The sequence below is a fragment of the Oncorhynchus nerka genome, unplaced genomic scaffold (genome assembly GCF_034236695.1).
Source record: "Oncorhynchus nerka isolate Pitt River unplaced genomic scaffold, Oner_Uvic_2.0 unplaced_scaffold_21___fragment_4___debris, whole genome shotgun sequence".
NCBI classification, from domain to species: domain Eukaryota; kingdom Metazoa; phylum Chordata; class Actinopteri; order Salmoniformes; family Salmonidae; genus Oncorhynchus; species Oncorhynchus nerka.
In genome coordinates, this window is record NW_027040336.1 from 144,258 (window position 1) to 162,500 (window position 18,243).

The 18,243-nt window shown below is 43.8% G+C and overlaps 1 pseudogene; it reads left to right on the forward strand.

Annotated features, from left to right (window-relative positions):
- LOC115125107 (junctophilin-1-like) overlaps positions 1 to 15,483 on the forward strand; it is a 110,741-nt pseudogene extending 95,258 nt beyond the window's left edge.
- The last annotated feature ends 2,760 nt before the right edge of the window (positions 15,484 to 18,243 follow it).

Sequence of the window (18,243 nt, forward strand, 5' to 3'; positions counted from 1 at the left end):
CTACCCAGAGACACATCTCCCCCTACCCAGAGACACATCTCTCCCCCCTACCCAGAGACACATCTCTCCCCCTACCCAGAGACACATCTCTCCCCTACCCAGAGACATCTCTCCCCCTACCCAGAGACACATCTCTCCCCCTACCCAGAGACACACCTCTCCCCCTACCCAGAGACACATCTCTCCCCCTACCCAGAGGCATCTCTCCCCCTACCCAGAGACATCTCTCCCCCTACCCAGAGACACATCTCTCCCCCTACCCAGAGACACATCTCTCCCCCTACCCAGAGACACATCTCTCCCCCTACCCAGAGACACATCTCTCCCCCTACCCAGAGACACATCTCTCCCCCTACCCAGAGACACATCTCCCCCTACCCAGAGACACATCTCTCCCCCTACCCAGAGACACATCTCTCCCCCTACCCAGAGACACATCTCTCCCCCTACCCAGAGACATCTCTCTCCCCTACCCAGAGACACATCTCTCCCCCTACCCAGAGACACATCTCTCCCCCTACCCAGAGACATCTCTCCCCCTACCCAGAGACACATCTCTCCCCCTACCCAGAGACACATCTCTCCCCCTACCCAGAGACACATCTCTCCCCCTACCCAGAGGCATCTCTCCCCTACCCAGAGACATCTCTCCCCCTACCCAGAGACACATCTCTCCCCTACCCAGAGACACATCTCTCCCCCTACCCAGAGACACATGTCTCCCCCCTACCCAATGCTGTATAGAAAATAGAGCTAGATGGTATCCATGCTCTTGTTCAGCCACAACTCTGAGAAACATTGGGATATTCTCTAATGGAGTTCGTCCAGTTTGTTCTCCAGTGACTGTACGTTCATGAAAAGAACGGAGTGTAAGGGCAGCTTTTTTTTCACGCCAACATAGTTTCATCAGTATGCCCGTCCGTCTGCCCCTTTTGCGAAAATGGCTTCCTTTTCCGAGGACCTTGTCCGGAAGCTAAATGACTTAAATGTAAATGTAAAGTAGAACATCCACAGTAGCTGAACTTGTTACAGTAGAACATCCACAGTAGCTGAACTTGTTACAGTAGAACATCCACAGTAGCTGAACTTGTTGCAGTAGAACATCCACAGTAGCTGAACTTGTTGTAGTAGAACATCCACAGTAGCTGAACTTGTTGCAGTAGAACATCCACAGTAGCTGAACTTGTTGCAGTAGAACATCCACAGTAGCTGAACTTGTCCGGAAGTAGAACATCCACAGTAGCTGAACTTGTTGCAGTAGAACATCCACAGTAGCTGAACTTGTTGCAGTAGAACATCCACAGTAGCTGAACTTGTTACAGTAGAACATCCACAGTAGCTGAACTTGTCCGGAAGTAGAACATCCACAGTAGCTGAACTTGTTGCAGTAGAACATCCACAGTAGCTGAACTTGTTGCAGTAGAACATCCACAGTAGCTGAACTTGTTACAGTAGAACATCCACAGTAGCTGAACTTGTTGCAGTAGAACATCCACAGTAGCTGAACTTGTTGCAGTAGAACATCCACAGTAGCTGAACTTGTTGCAGTAGAACATCCACAGTAGCTGAACTTGTTACAGTAGAACATCCACAGTAGCTGAACTTGTTGCAGTAGAACATCCACAGTAGCTGAACTTGTTGCAGTAGAACATCCACAGTAGCTGAACTTGTTACAGTAGAACATCCACAGTAGCTGAACTTGTTGCAGTAGAACATCCACAGTAGCTGAACTTGTTGCAGTAGAAGTTATCCAAATTGAGGTTAGTGATCACAGTTCTGATTTACAGAAGCTGTTTTAGGTCATAGGAAATGACGGTGGAGACATTATGTACATAAAAAAGTAAGATCCAATTTTATTTTTTTAAGTCGAAGAATTGGTCAGGAGCCCGTCAAACGTCCGCTATCCACCGCCTGCGCCCTCTTAATCACGTAACTAGCGTCACTAGCTAGCTGTGTTAGCCTTGCCAGGCTGCTAACACATATTGGCTACCATGGCTACTTGGCTAAGTGAACACTCAATTTATAGCGAGAAGAGATAGCAAACTTAGCTAGTTAGCTAGTTAGCTACTAGTTAGCTACTAGTTAGCTACTCACCGTTTCACCAAAATGGGTTAGAAACTCTGTGGATTCACCATCAGCCCATCCAACAAAGCTCTTGGTTGAGGTGTACTGCAAACAGCAGGAAGCCAGTAGCAACAGGTACGAAACAGGAAGTAAACATCCCACATGTAAGTTAGGTGTTAAATTAACTAAAACCAGGCCTCGTCAGACACATAGTTGTTATAACTTTTCACGTCAGTTTATCGGGAGTGACACAGCTTTGACACGGATTTCCACAAGTTTCCCACTTCAGATTTCCCCCACTTTAAGACCAAAAATATATCATACTTAAAATAATGAGTTATTGAGTTAAATCGTTGTACAACATCATGGGTAAGCTCTGGCCATCGTCTTTCAGCTCAAAACAGTGGATTTCCGCTGTTGTGGGTCTTTAACTCAGATGACCTTCCATTTCTCTCTCTCTCTCTCTCTCTGTCTCTCTGTCTCTCTCTGTCTCTCTCTCTCTCTCTCTCTCTCTCTCTCTGTGTCTCTCTCTCTCTCTCTCTCTCTGTCTCTCTCTCTCTCTCTCTCTCTCTCTCTCTCTCTCTCTGTCTCTCTCTCTCTCTCTCTCTCTCTCTCTCTGTCTCTCTCTGTCTCTCTCTCTGTCTCTCTCTCTCTCTCTCTCTCTCTCTCTCTCTCTCTCTCTCTCTGTGTCTCTCTCTGGCTCTCTGTCTCTCTCTCTCTCTCTCTCTCTCTCTGTCTCTCTCTGTCTCTCTCTCTCTCGCTCTCTCTCTCTCGTGTCACTGCATGTGAGAGACGCCCTCCCTCCTTCATTCAGAACAGAAGAATAGAAAGACATTGTCATGTTATTGGTCAGATCTGCATTTTATCTGGACACAACAGTAGGGTCTGCAAGGGAAGATGATGTATTTCAAAGATATTGTAACTGTACCAGAAATTAGAACGTTACTAGATGAATAAGCCACAGTATGAGTAAAAAAATAGCTTAACGTCAACAACAAAAAATACCCCCACAAAATTGAACTCACAGTGCAGTTATCACAAAACATATTGTTTCCCATGTTAAAGCCCAACTACACAGTAGGCTTTAATTAAAGGCCTGGGGAATGTTGTGTCATTTATTTATTTTTAAACAGAGAGGAAGAGGCTACCTGGGTGAATTTGCGATGCAAGACAAGACATCGGAGATGCAGATTAGCAAGATATTCTTTCTGCCTGACCCCTCCTCTCGCCCCCCCCCACTGGCTCGCCTGCTCTTGCTCTTCACCAGAGATCCCTATATAATGGAGAGATGCTCAGGTCTGCGCCCTATCAGTGGGAATCGTGGTCGCAAAAGCGGGAAGGCGGGCAGCAAGCTTAAGTCCAAAATAACCCCATAGAGACCCAGTTGGCTTTTTTGGACACATCTTGTCGAGAGTGAAACCTCTATCTTTGCCCTAATGAGGCGAGTGTGTGTTCAGTCTTCGGCCTGTTGTGTTTAGAGTATCCTAGTCTTTTCAGTGATGATAGGCCCTGCTGCTTTACTGAAGTTGCGAGACATTGCAAGCCAAAACATTTTTAGAAAGAGGCTTTTGATTGTCAATAGATAAGTTTAGTGCACAGCTCTGATACTGTCTGTCTAGTGCACAGCTCTGATACTGTCTGTCTAGTGCACAGCTCTGATACTGTCTGTCTAGTGCACAGCTCTGATACTGTCTGTCTAGTGCACAGCTCTGATACTGTGCTCCTCCCCTCTCGCTCCGTCCCTCACTAGCTCGCTATGAAAGATGCAAGTGTTTGTGTTCTCGGAGGTATGTCAACTAATCAGTCTCCTCCATTCCCCAAAAAATACAGAATCTTAGGAGTCGATTCCTAGTGGAATCGAATCTTGACACTCAGAAATGGGAGTCGATATCCCGGGAGTCGATGCGCTAGGAGTCGATTCCTAGTGGAATCGAATCTTGACACTCAGAAATGGGAGTCGATATCCCGGGAGTCGATGTGCTAGGAGTCGATTCCTAGTGGAATCGAATCTTGACACTCAGAAATGGGAGTCGATATCCCGGGAGTCGATGTGCTAGGAGTCGATTCCTAGTGGAATCGAATCTTGACACTCAGAAATGGGAGTCGATATCCCGGGAGTCGATGTGCTAGGAGTCGATTCCTAGTGGAATCGAATCTTGACACTCAGAAATGGGAGTCGATATCCCGGGAGTCGATGTGCTAGGAGTCGAGGAATCAATTATTTTGGAGTCGATTCTTCACCACTGCGTCATGGTCGTTAACGTTGAGGTACAGTAATGGAAGTACAGGTGCTGAACCGTTTGCACCGTGAGGCCCAAACCCTTTCTGACAGTGCAGCTGCACCGTGAGGCCCAAACCCTTTCTGACAGTGCAGCTGCACCGTGAGGCCCAAACCCTTTCTGACAGTGCAGCTGCACCGTGAGGCCCAAACCCTTTCTGACAGTGCAGCTGCACCGTGAGGCCCAAACCCTTTCTGACAGTGCAGCTGCACCGTGAGGCCCAAACCCTTTCTGACAGTGCAGCTGCACCGTGAGGCCCAAACCCTTTCTGACAGTGCAGCTGCACCGTGAGGCCCAAACCCTTTCTGGTAGTGCAGCTGCACCGTGAGGCCCAAACCCTTTCTGGCAGTGCAGCTGCACCGTGAGGCCCAAACCCTTTCTGGCAGTGCAGCTGCACCGTGAGGCCCAAACCTTTCTGGCAGTGCAGCTGCACCGTGAGGCCCAAACCCTTTCTGACAGTGCAGCTGCACCGTGAGGCCCAAACCCTTTCTGACAGTGCAGCTGCACCGTGAGGCCCAAACCCTTTCTGGCAGTGAAGCTGCACCGTGAGGCCCAAACCCTTTCTGGCAGTGCACCTGCACCGTGAGGCCCAAACCCTTTCTGGCAGTGCAGCTGCACCGTGAGGCCCAAACCCTTTCTGGCAGTGCAGCTGCACCGTGAGGCCCAAACCCTTTCTGGCAGTGCAGCTGCACCGTGAGGCCCAAACCCTTTCTGACAGTGCAGCTGCACCGTGAGGCCCAAACCCTTTCTGGCAGTGCAGCTGCACCGTGAGGCCCAAACCCTTTCTGGCAGTGCAGCTGCACCGTGAGGCCCAAACCCTTTCTGGCAGTGCAGCTGCACCGTGAGGCCCAAACCCTTTCTGGCAGTGCAGCTGCACCGTGAGGCCCAAACCCTTTCTGACAGTGCAGCTGCACCGTGAGGCCCAAACCCTTTCTGGCAGTGCAGCTGCACCGTGAGGCCCAAACCCTTTCTGGCAGTGCAGCTGCACCGTGAGGCCCAAACCCTTTCTGACAGTGCAGCTGCACCGTGAGGCCCAAACCCTTTCTGGCAGTGCAGCTGCACCGTGAGGCCCAAACCCTTTCTGGCAGTGCAGCTGCACCGTGAGGCCCAAACCCTTTCTGGCAGTGCAGCTGCACCGTGAGGCCCAAACCCTTTCTGGCAGTGCAGCTGCACCATGAGGCCCAAACCCTTTCTGGCAGTGCATTGCATTGTGAATTCAAAACGTTACTTATTGTTTTAACAGAAAACCAAGAACGAATCGAGGCGGTTAGTCACAAATAGCACCTTAATTAACATCAATATTTGACAGTAGGTATGAGGATATTTTATGCTTCTGCTTATTTTGGAGCTAAACCCACCACCTCTTTGGCCAAAGACCTCTATTTTCATGTCATCCAACAAATGTAAAACGCCTGGATTTTGCTATAAAAAAACAAACATCATTGGCACTTGGATTGGAACCAGTGGTTTGGTCAGATGACGTGAAAATAGAGCTCTTTGGCCAAAGAGGTGGTGGAAGCGAGCAGGGCCCAATCAGAAGGTGGTGCGAATACCAACATGCAAACAGAAGCAGAAAATAACCTCATACCTACTGTCAAATATTGATGTTAAGGTGCTATTTGTGACTAACCGCCTCGATTCGTTCTTAAGTAGCAGAATTAGAAATTGTGTTTTTAAAAAAAAATTTTTTTACATTGGATAAAAGTAGAGACTCTAGAAAATAGTATATCGTACACTACAGTTGAGGAACAATGGGAAAGTATTTCTGCTTTGAAAGTTGATCAACTTGTAACGTCACTTTTGAGAAAATGGCCTTTGAATGTTTTGGTACCAACTGGAGAGCTACACCCATTCAGCATCGCTCACACCCTCTTAAGCCTTAGCCCGACCCATCTCATTAAGGATTCACATGTGAGGCCATGTGCTAAACAGAGTGAGCACGGTAGTGCAGTAAACAACCAAAGATTTCAAGACTAAAAGTGGTGAAAGTAGAAACCGACAATAAGAAGAAACTCCAGGGAAAATACACTTTATCTTGTCCTTGGCCATGTTGTTTTTCACATAATTGAATCTATATATAATCCTCACATAATGTTTCACAAGTAATGTAGAATATGTAGCCTACGGCAGGTGATCCAATGTCTCGTTATTTTTTAAATTTTTTAATTATTTTTCTTATTGTATGTTTGTTTATATAATTATAATTATAATTTATTTTTGTTACGTTCGTCTGTTACTGTCACTTTGTCCTATCGTTGTCTAATATCTTTTCACTTTTGTTTTGAATGTTCTTAATTGGAAAATGCAAAAATAAAATATATATATATTTTTTTTAAACACACACTATATCAAATAAAATCAACGTTTATTTGTCACATGCACAAGGTGTAAACTGTACAGTGAACCGGTTACTTGAATATGTAAATAGTAGCAATATCAAAAATTGAAAGTGTCCAGATAAAATATTGTATAAATATTTTATAACTATTAGATCATGCTTACCCAGACACACTTGTCTAAATTGATGTTGTCAATGAAAGAAATTCTTTAACCACCCCAGCCACATCTAGATAAGTGGAAGGACCACTATTGTCTAGACATGCACACATGTTCATGAAATACAATAGATGGCTGAAATCACCCCAGACACACCAGGCTAAACTTATGGGTCATGTAATCATCTGGCGAATTGAAAAATGTTGTTTAGACATTTAGCTAGCTAGCTAGCTAAACAATGAACCATAATCCCAACTCATAGCTACAGTGCAAACGGATTGTCATAGCTAGCCACCATGCATGAAACGCTGTAGTATGAATCTGCAGGTAGTTAACGCTAACCAACTAGGTTCAATGTTAGCTAACTAGCTATAACTAGCAATGCAAATGGATTTTCTGAGATACAATTAATACACAGATCATACACGTAACATTAGCGTTGCGAGCCACTTGGGAGCCCAAGGTTAAAGGTCAATGGCATCATGACCTTGAAACCAGTAAAGGGGCTGAAGTGGATCTTTCAGCAAGACAATGACCCCAAGCAAACATAAAAATAATTTAAAAATATATAAAAATAAATTTAAAAAAAATACATATATATATATATATATATATATAGATATATAAATTAAATTAAAATAAATAAATGTACATTTTGCAATGGTCTTCTCAGTCTCCGGACTTGAACCCCATTGAAATCCTGTGGTTTTGAATTGAAGAGGGCCAGTCCATAAATTCAGGTGAAGGATTTGAAAGATCAGGGAAGATTCTGTATGGAGGAATGGTCTCAGATCCCTCCCAATGTGTTTTTGAAAAAGGCTCAGTCCAGTTATCCTCACAAGGTGACGTATTGAAAGGTATCGAAAACAGAGGTATAATTTGGACTTGTATTAGTATAAAATAATATAATTTCCCCCAAAATTATATTTGCATTATTTATTTTATATTATTTTTTGGCTCACCGTTATCAAGGGTGCCAATACATTTCGACCTGACTGTATCTATCTACAGCATTAAGTTACAGCATATACTCTCTTCTAGACAGGAGCAGTGGATAGCAGATAGCTGTGCAATGTTCTGTTCTATTCTCCTAATCTGGGATCTAGACAGAAGCAGTGGATAGCAGATAGCTGTGCTATGTTCTGTTCTATTATCCTAATCTGGGATCTAGACAGAAGCAGTGGATAGCAGATAGCTGTGCTATGTTCTGTTCTATTATCCTAATCTGGGATCTAGACAGAAGCAGTGGATAGCAGATAGCTGTGCTATGTTCTGTTCTATTATCCTAATCTGGGATCTAGACAGAAGCAGTGGATAGCAGATAGCTGTTTTCTGTTCTGTTCTATTATCCTAATCTGGGATCTAGACAGAAGCAGTGGATAGCAGATAGCTGTTCTCTGTTCTGTTCTATTATCCTAATCTGGGATCTAGACAGAAGCAGTGGATAGCAGATAGCTGTTCTCTGTTCTGTTATATTATCCTAATCTGGGATCTAGATAGAAGCAGTGGATAGCAGATAGCTGTGCTCTGTTCTGTTCTATTCTCCTAATCTGGGATCTAGACAGAAGCAGTGGATAGCAGATAGCTGTGCTATGTTCTGTTCACCCAATCTGGGTCACAGATCACATGATCTGGCACTCTGGGATAGATTTATAATCTCTCATGTCATCGTTGGCCGGTAGAGAGCTTCTCTTTAATGGGATATTTGTGTATGGGGGAAGGGTGTGTGTGTGTGTGTGTGTGTGTGTGTGTGTGTGTGTGTGTGTGTGTTTTCACTACCCATACACAGATTAATGGCTAATGTGTGCTACTTGAAAAGCAATCCCTGTTACTGCAGCCACCCTAAAAATAGAGAATTCACTGCGTACATGTACTGTACACATGTTGATTACACATGACACATGACATATTACGTGGGACATTATACATGTAAGAGTGTGTTAATTGCATAAACATGAGTTGTGTCTCTGTCTGTCTCCCCTTATAGGTCCTGACTATATCAAGCAGGCGTTCATGGATCCAGTGAAGATCCCCAAGGATCCTCCCGAAGAGAAGGAGAAAGACAGCCCCACCAGCCCTGCCCAGACCCCCGGGCCCACCCCTCCCAGCACCGCCCAGACCCCCGGGCCCACCCCTCCCCCCTCGCCCCACAGCAAGAAGAGACCGCACAGCAACAGCGTCTCCACCTCCGCCTCCCGCAAGATCAGCAAGGACGAATCATCACACAGTCGCAAGGTCAGCAAAGAGGAGAAGCCGGTCCGTAAGAGCAGCAAGGAGGAGCGGCTGAGCAGGAAGTTGAGTAAAGAGGAGAGGGTGTCCATCGCTGCCGAGCCGCCCACAGCTGCTGCTCCCTCTTCCCATGTAATACACCAGGCTTCAGCCAGACCCCCCAAGACCCCGGAGCCCGGCCCCACCAACGTACCACCTCCCCAGGCTGCTGCTCTGCAGACGGGTCCTGTTAATGAAATGGGACAACTCCACTCCCAGTACCATAGCTACTACGTCAAAGCCCCCTCCAGGGGACCCCTGCCCCCGGAACCTGAGCCTGAGGAGGACGAGGAGCCCAGTCAACTGACCCTGGCACGGATGGCCCCGCCACCCCCCAAGTCGTTCCGGAATTTCACCCTCAAGCCGACGCCCACAGGTGAGCAGAGCAAACTCAGGAAGCAGGATTCGCTGAAACCAAAGAGCCTGGCAGAGACCAAGAAGGCCAGTATGGAGATGGCTGACGGGCAGGGTGAAGAGAATGTAAGTAGGAGTGCTGATCTGGGATCAGTTGTACCTTTTTAATTCACAATTAGTAACACGACAATGGACATGGGGGACCTTGATACTAACTCTTCTTGGTGTTGCCTTGCAGGCTCCTAACTCTATCCTGGTTGCTATGGTGATGCTGTTGAATATCGGCCTAGCCATCATATTTGTCCACTTCCTGACATGATGGTCCTGTGTCTCAGGTAACCTCTTCTTCTTCTTGCAAAATAAAAACAGCCACACAACATGTTTTTTTTTATGTTCCCAAAGAGATGAGGTTGACCTCCTGTGTGTTATTTTATCCAATCAGTTCTAATCAATCAACTAATCAATTAAACTCCACCTGAACTGTGTTTGACCCCTCAGTGACGCCGTGGCAACTGGTGCAGCGTCTTTTAAAAATCAAAATGGTGTCAGTCAGAATCGGAAGCGGCCACAGGAGCATGGAAATCGGCTTTGTGACACAGGAGAGAAACACAAGAGGCAGGAGAGAAGGACCCACAGGCTGTCCAGGGCCGTCCACAGACCTGCCTGATCATAATACTCTCCTCTGGGTTCTGTTAAAGAACAAAATGATATGTCTGAGGGAGATAGGAAAAACAATACAACAGGAAAAAGTCAACACACAACACACACACACACCACACACACACACACCACACACACACACACACACACACACACACACACACACACACACACACACACAGACACACACACACACACACACACACCACACACACACACACACACACACAGACACACACACACACACAGACACACACACACACACAGACACACACACACACACACACACACACACACACACAGACACACACACACACACACAGACACACACACACACACAGACACACACACACACACACACACACACACACAGACACACACACAGACACACACACAGACACACACACACACACACACACACACACACACACACACACACAGACACACACACACACACACACACACACACACACACACACACACACACACACACAGTATTATGAAGTAATTGAAATACACATGTCTGCTGTCCCAAGCAGTGAGCTCTCTGCTCTTGCAAGGCCACTCCTTCTATTAAAATCAAATCACATTTTATTGGTCACTTACACATATTAGCAGATGTTATTGCTGGTGTAGCGAAATGCTTGTCCTGTCCTTCTGTCCTGTCCTGGCAGGAACACAGAGGAACTGACTGACTAACTTTAACTGGGCCAATGTGGGGATGCACTTATAGATGACAGGAGCTAACAGCTGCCTTACTATTTTACCCTCTGACGTCTTCATGGGGAGATGTAAGCACGGCAAGGCCAGAGGACTGAGAGCTACGCGTTCCAAACGTTCCCACATTCTGAGTTCTGAGGTTCCAGTGTTCTGAGGTTCCAGTGTTCTGAGGTTCCAGTGTTCTGAGGTTCTAACCACCCCTTGCTGCAGGAAAGCGGATGCACCAAACGTTAGCTGTCAGTGCTAGCGCGGTCACACGGCAGTCTTACTCTGTTAACAAATAACCATTTATCACAGCTTCCTTTAGCTCCTCCCACCTTCACCCTTCACCTTCCCTGTGCATTTTTGTTGTTGTAACTTTAGTTTTTTGTTTGTTTATGTTGGTTACCTGCAGTTATAGACTTGTAGTTGAAAGGAAGGAAATTCATACGGAGAGCCCTTTTTATTTTGGACTAATCATAACGATTTTATTTCATCATAATGAAAGAATTCTGTCCAAATTTTATTAAATGTGCAATATGATTTATTTTTTTAATGAAAGAATATATATTTTGCCAACAAAGGGTCTAGTCTATTGAGCATTTTGACTGTTTTAAAATGTGTTTATTTTATTGTATCATACAACAGGAAAGACGAGCTTAATTTGACTAGATGGGGGGCAGGCAGATTGACAGTAGGATTTGAGGAACGAAGCCACACTGTGTAGCAAGCCGAAGCTTGCTCTATGTGACTGAAAGATGAAAAGTCTTATAAATTATGTCATTTATTAAATCAAAGGATTCAATTATTATTATTATTATTATTATTATTACACAATTGTGCATGGGATTTCGTTGACAAGTTACTTTAATTATCTTCCTTGCTTCCGATGTTAAAACCACTAAGCTGTGAAGGGGAGGAAAATCAGTTGGTTTAGTCAAATAAAAAAACACCTATTGTTATTGTGAGGGCCTAATCTCTGCTTGCATGTCAGTGAGACTGGAAAGGAAGCGTCCTTGAATTGATTCTCAAAACAAAAAAAAGAATTGATTCTAGAATTTGATTGTATTGAATCTCAGAAGAAAAAAAAAGAATTGATTCTAGAATTTGATTGTATTGAATCTCAGAAGAAAAAAAAAGAATTGATTCTAGAATTTGATTGTATTGAATCTCAGAAGAAAAAAAAAGAATTGATTCTAGAATTTGATTGTATTGAATCTCAGAAGAAAAAAAAAGAATTGATTCTAGAATTTGATTGTATTGAATCTCAGAAGAAAAAAAAAGAATTGATTCTAGAATTTGATTGTCTTGAATCTCAGAAGAAACTTGGTATTGAATGTATTCAGGTTGAATTCAGGAGAAGGGGGTGATGATATGTGATACCTGTGGTTATGTGTTTAGGAGTGATTGCCTTTAAAAAAAATGTATTGGACACTTCAACCTTTTTCTTTACCTCAGAAGAAGAAGATAATGAGGGGGGGGTGAAATAGACGGTCGTTAAGAGATGAAGTCTGTGTCTTAATTGTTTTGTGTAGGAAGTCATCGGACTGTTAGAATCAAAGGGAGGCGAGTTATAAATGTGACACTACATTTTAACCAGTAGTAGTCTTTGTTGCAGGTAAAGCATGATTTAGTTTTTATTTAAAAAATATATATATATATATATATATCAACAAATGGAATACGTATATATTTAACAGTTTCTGTTATCCACTTCAAATAATTGTTATTTATGTGTTCATCATATGATTGATAAATATACTGAGTGCACAAAACATTAAGAACACCTTCCTAATATTGAGTTGCGCCCCCTTTTTCCCCTCAGAACAGCCTCGATTCGTAGGGGGTCGAAAGCGTTCCACAGGGATGCTGGCTCATGTTCACTCCAACGCTTCCCACAGTTGTGACAAGTTAGCTGGATGTCCTTTGGGTGGTGGACCATTCTTGATACACACAGGAAACTGTTGAGCGTGAAAAACACAGCTGCTTTGCAGTTCTTGACACAAACCAGCGCCTGACATCTACTACCATACCCCATTCAAAGGCACTTAAATATGTTGTCTTTTCCATTCACCCTCTGAATGGCACACATACACAATACATGTCTCAATTGTCTCAAGGCTTAAATGTCTTTCTTCAACCCGTCTCCTCTCCTTCATCTGCACTGATTTGAAGTGGATTTAACGAGTGACATCAATAAGGGATCGTAGCTTTCACCTGAGTCATGGAGAGAGAAGGTGTTCCTAATGTTTTGTCCACTCAGTGTAGATATGTATTTGTTTAAGGTTTTTTGGTCCTTGTGAAAAAGGGCTTGAAAAGTGGCAAGATTGTGTTTATTGCAATTTAGTTTATAGGATACTACTAGTTTGCATGGTCTGTTGAAGAAACACAGTATAAAGCTCTGTACTTTGGGAGACTGCAAGCTTCTTCAGACATTGACTGATCTGTAGATTCTGATTGGTCCTACAGTGTTCATGCTGATTGGTCCTACAGTGTTCATGCTGATTGGTCCTACAGTGTTCATGCTGATTGGTCCTACAGTGTTCATGCTGATTGGTCCTACAGTGTTCATTCTGATTGGTCCTACAGTGTTCATGCTGATTGGTCCTACAGTGTTCCTTCTGATTGGTCCTACAGTGTTCATGCTGATTGGTCCTACAGTGTTCATGCTGATTGGTCCTACAGTGTTCATGCTGATTGGTCCTACAGTGTTCATGCTGATTGGTCCTACAGTGTTCCTTCTGATTGGTCCTACAGTGTTCATTCTGATTGGTCCTACAGTGTTCATGCTGATTGGTCCTACAGTGTTCCTTCTGATTGGTCCTACAGTGTTCATTCTGATTGGTCCTACAGTGTTCATGCTGATTGGTCCTACAGTGTTCATGCTGATTGGTCCTACAGTGTTCATGCTGATTGGTCCTACAGTGTTCCTTCTGATTGGTCCTACAGTGTTCATGCTGATTGGTCCTACAGTGTTCATTCTGATTGGTCCTACAGTGCTCATTCTGATTGGTCCTACAGTGTTCATTCTGATTGGTCCTACAGTGTTCATTCTTCCTACAGTGCTCATTCTGATTGGTCCTACAGTGCTCATTCTGATTGGTCCTACAGTGTTCATTCTTCCTACAGTGCTCATTCTGATTGGTTCTACAGTGTTCATTCTGATTGGTCCTACAGTGTTCATTCTTCCTACAGTGCTCATTCTGATTGGTCCTACAGTGTTCATTCTTCCTACAGTGCTCATTCTGATTGGTTCTACAGTGTTTATTCTGATTGGTCCTACAGTGTTCATTCTGATTGGTCCTACAGTGTTCATTCTTCCTACAGTGCTCATTCTGATTGGTTCTACAGTGTTTATTCTGATTGGTCCTACGGTGTTCATGTGCAGTCCGTCACAATAGAATCACATTTATGGCAAAGAAAAATAACGAAAAATGTCTAACCATTTAAAAACAAATACAAGAAATCTCAAGACAGCTTTACATTGTGTTGAATCTGTCTCGTTCTCAGAACTGTAGGAACCACATCGATGTCCTGAAGTTTGTTACACCTGACAACATAACAACCCTTCTCATTGACGATGGCTTCTTTATTTATTTTGTCCTCTGTTTTCACAGAGCAGGATGAGAGCTGTAATCTATGAGGGGTTAAAAGTGGCAGAACATATGGGATGTTTAAAAAATATATATATTTAAAAAAATAAAATAAAGCAACATCGCATGTTGTAAACCTTTATATATAGATTAAGATATAGTATTTGTAAGGATTTTTACAGAGCATAATCCAGAAACTGGTATGAGTTGGTATTTTTCTAACGATTTGCACACCTGTATTTTGACAAAGGCTATAACATGTTTGTAACGGGTATTGTAATGCACATACAGTAACATTTGACAGTACTAAAATCTTTATCTGTAATTGGCTCTAATTTATGTATCATTTCAACCTGGACTCAGAGGGGAGACGCTCCAATTAGTACGATATATTACGTTTGGTATGGTATGTATTCATTTGTGAATGTCCATCATCCATTTCATATGATATGTTACGAACTCCAATTCTTATGACGTGTTACGAATTCTAATTTGCTGTGGCTAACTTTAGCTAGTTGGCAAAGTGGCTAATGCTAACGTTAGCTAGGTGGCTAATATTAGCTATGCTAGTGGTTAGGAGTTAAGGTTAGGGTTAATGTTATGATTAGGAGTTCAATTAAAGGTATAAGGTTAGGGTTAGAAGAAGGGTTAGCTAACATGCTAAGTAGTTGCAAATGAGCTAAAATGCTAAAGTTGTCTGTGATGAGAATCGAACTAGACGGTGACGTTATAATCCATCCACCCCAACCAACCCCCCTCCTTTCATTTTTGCCTTAAGTAACCTTCTGTCTTATGGAACCTTACCGAACGTAGCATAGCATACTAATTTGAGTTTCCCAGGTTATGGTTTACTATGTTACGTCTACTCTATGAAACCAGCCTGATCATTTTGGGGAGGGCCGGCAGGGGACAAGACCAGATGATACTTGTTTTGACTGTTTTTACCAAACGATGAGGAAATGTGTGAGACGTTTTTGATATCTCAAAGTATGGCGTCACCCTCACTGATTTGTGCAGTCTTTTGGAGATGTGTATTTCTGTGTATAACAATAAACAAGTTATGCCTTGTACACTGTCCCATCTCTATTTGATTGTCTTTGTCTTTCCTTACTCCTGTGCATTATAATGTGTCTTGGATTAGACATCGGAGGCATTAGAATGTGTCTTGGATTAGACATCGGAGGCATTAGAATGTGTCTTGGATTAGACATAGGAGGCATTAGAATGTGTCTTGGATTAGACATCGGAGGCATTAGAATGTGTCTTGGATTAGACATCGGAGGCATTAGAATGTGTCTTGGATTAGACATCGGAGACATTATAATGTGTCTTGGATTAGACATCGGAGGCATTAGAATGTGTCTTGGATTAGACATCGGAGGCATTAGAATGTGTCTTGGATTAGACATCGGAGGCATTAGAACGTGTCTTGGATTAGACATCGGAGGCATTAGAACGTGTCTTGGATTAGACATCGGAGGCATTAGAATGTGTCTTGGATTAGACATCGGAGGCATTAGAACGTGTCTTGGATTAGACATCGGAGGCATTAGAATGTGTCTTGGATTAGACATAGGAGGCATTAGAATGTGTCTTGGATTAGACATCGGAGACATTATAATGTGTCTTGGATTAGACATAGGAGGCATTAGAATGTGTCTTGGATTAGACATAGGAGGCATTAGAATGTGTCTTGGATTAGGCATTAGAATGTATACTTCAAAGGAGCTCGACCCCGACCTCTAACACACAACCCCTGACCCCTGACTTGACTGCTGGGGCTTGAACCTTTGTGTTACTTAGCCACCCCTTGAACTATGCTCCCCCCTTCTCTTCTACCCTGTCCTGTCCTATCTACGATGGTCCCACAGGGTAAAACCCGTGGCTTTGGCACCTATTCCCTTTACCCTGCACTAGTAACATAGGGTGCTGGTCCAAAGTAATGCGCTATGAAGGGAATAGTGTGCCATTTGGGGCAAACTCAGCACGTCCAGGCAGGCTGGTGCAGACATACAGGGCTGACCGACTCCAGGTTAGTTAGTTGTGTTCCCAGGGCTGACTAACTCCATGTTAGTTAGTTGTGTTTCCAGGGCTGACTGACTCCAGGTTAGTTAGTTGTGTTCCCAGGGCTGACTGACTCCAGGTTAGTTAGTTGTGTTCCCAGGGCTGACCGACTCCAGGTTAGTTAGTTGTGTTCCCAGGGCTGACCGACTCCAGGTTAGTTAGTTAGTTGTGTTCCTAGGGCTGACTGCTCCAGGTTAGTTAATTGTGTTCCTAGGGATGACTGACTCCAGGTTAGTTAGTTGTGTTCCTAGGGCTGACTGACTCCAGGTTAGTTAGTTGTGTTCCCAGGGCTGACTGACTCCAGGTTAGTTAGTTGTGTTCCCAGGGCTGACTGACTCCAGGTTAATTAGTTAGTTGTGTTCCCAGGGCTGACTGACTCCAGGTTAGTTAGTTGTGTGTGGTACTTACTTTATAATTTTGTAGTTTACTATAGAATACTGTAGTATATACTACAGTAAAGTCCGTAGAAACAGTACAGTGAATACTATTGTATTTATACCATAGTATACTATAGTATTTTTCATGTGGACAGGCCTGTGAACAGTCTGCACATTGCATTCCAAATCTCACCCTATTCCCTAAATAGTGCACTACTTTTGATCAGAGCCCTGGTCCGTTAAAAAATAGTTATAGTTATAGTTATTTATGGATGCTTATCAAAGTCAGCTTGCTAACTAATGAATCCTGTATTCTCCTCTTCTACTCTTTGTTACACTGTAATCTGAGACTGATGTAGGGTCGTGAGCGGAGGTGGAATGGACTAGTGCTCTTCATGACCCACTAGCGGTAATCAGGAAGTGAGCAGGCAGGGCTTGGCTTGGTACCAATAGTATAGGATATCTCTGCTAATATTCTGACAGCACGGCACATGATGCTGGATCCCATTCATACAGACAGACGATCCCCCTAACCCTCCCAGTGAGTCACAAATATAAACCACAGCCTTATAAACATATGCTACCTTTATAGGGGCTGCTATAATAATATAATAAATGTAACCTACAGACACTTTTATCAACGTACAGTTATGCTCGCATACAACACCGCTGTCAGCGCCGTGTGTATAGGTGGCAGGGAAGTCAGGCGCAGGAGAGTCAAAATGGAGTGTAAAAATGGAGTCTTTTAATAAATGTCCACAGAACATGCTCCATAACACTAAACAGTACAGACATGAAAAAACATGGGTATGAGGACCCGTCGCGCACCAACACAACAAAATAAACAACACTGGCAATAAAACAATCTCTGACAAAGACATGGGGGGAAACAGAGGGTTAAATACACAACAGGTAATGAATGGGATTTGAAACCAGGTGTGTGGGAAGACAAGACAAAACCAATGGAAAATGAAACATGGATCACTGATGGCTAGAAGACCGGTGACGTCGAACGCCGAGCGGTGTCCGAACAAGGAGAGGCAACGACTTCGGTAGTCGTGACAACTGCTATATTTCAATGCACACACCTGCTATAGAAAACAATGGCCATTTCCTATGTACTCGTTTCTATGACTACTGTGATCCTGGCAACCAGAATGTATGTAAGATGGTCACTTCACATATTACGAGGGTAGAAGGATTCAGCAAGTAGCCTAGTCAAAGAGGATGAAAGGCCCACAACAGAGGTAGAGATTATCCCATCCTACTTACTCTCTTTTGAAAATGGTGTAGCTACAGTTGTGGGTCCCAGCCATTAACTAAAATGGTGTAACTACAGTTGTGGGTCCCAGCCATTAACTAAAATAGTGTAGATACAGTTGTGGGTCC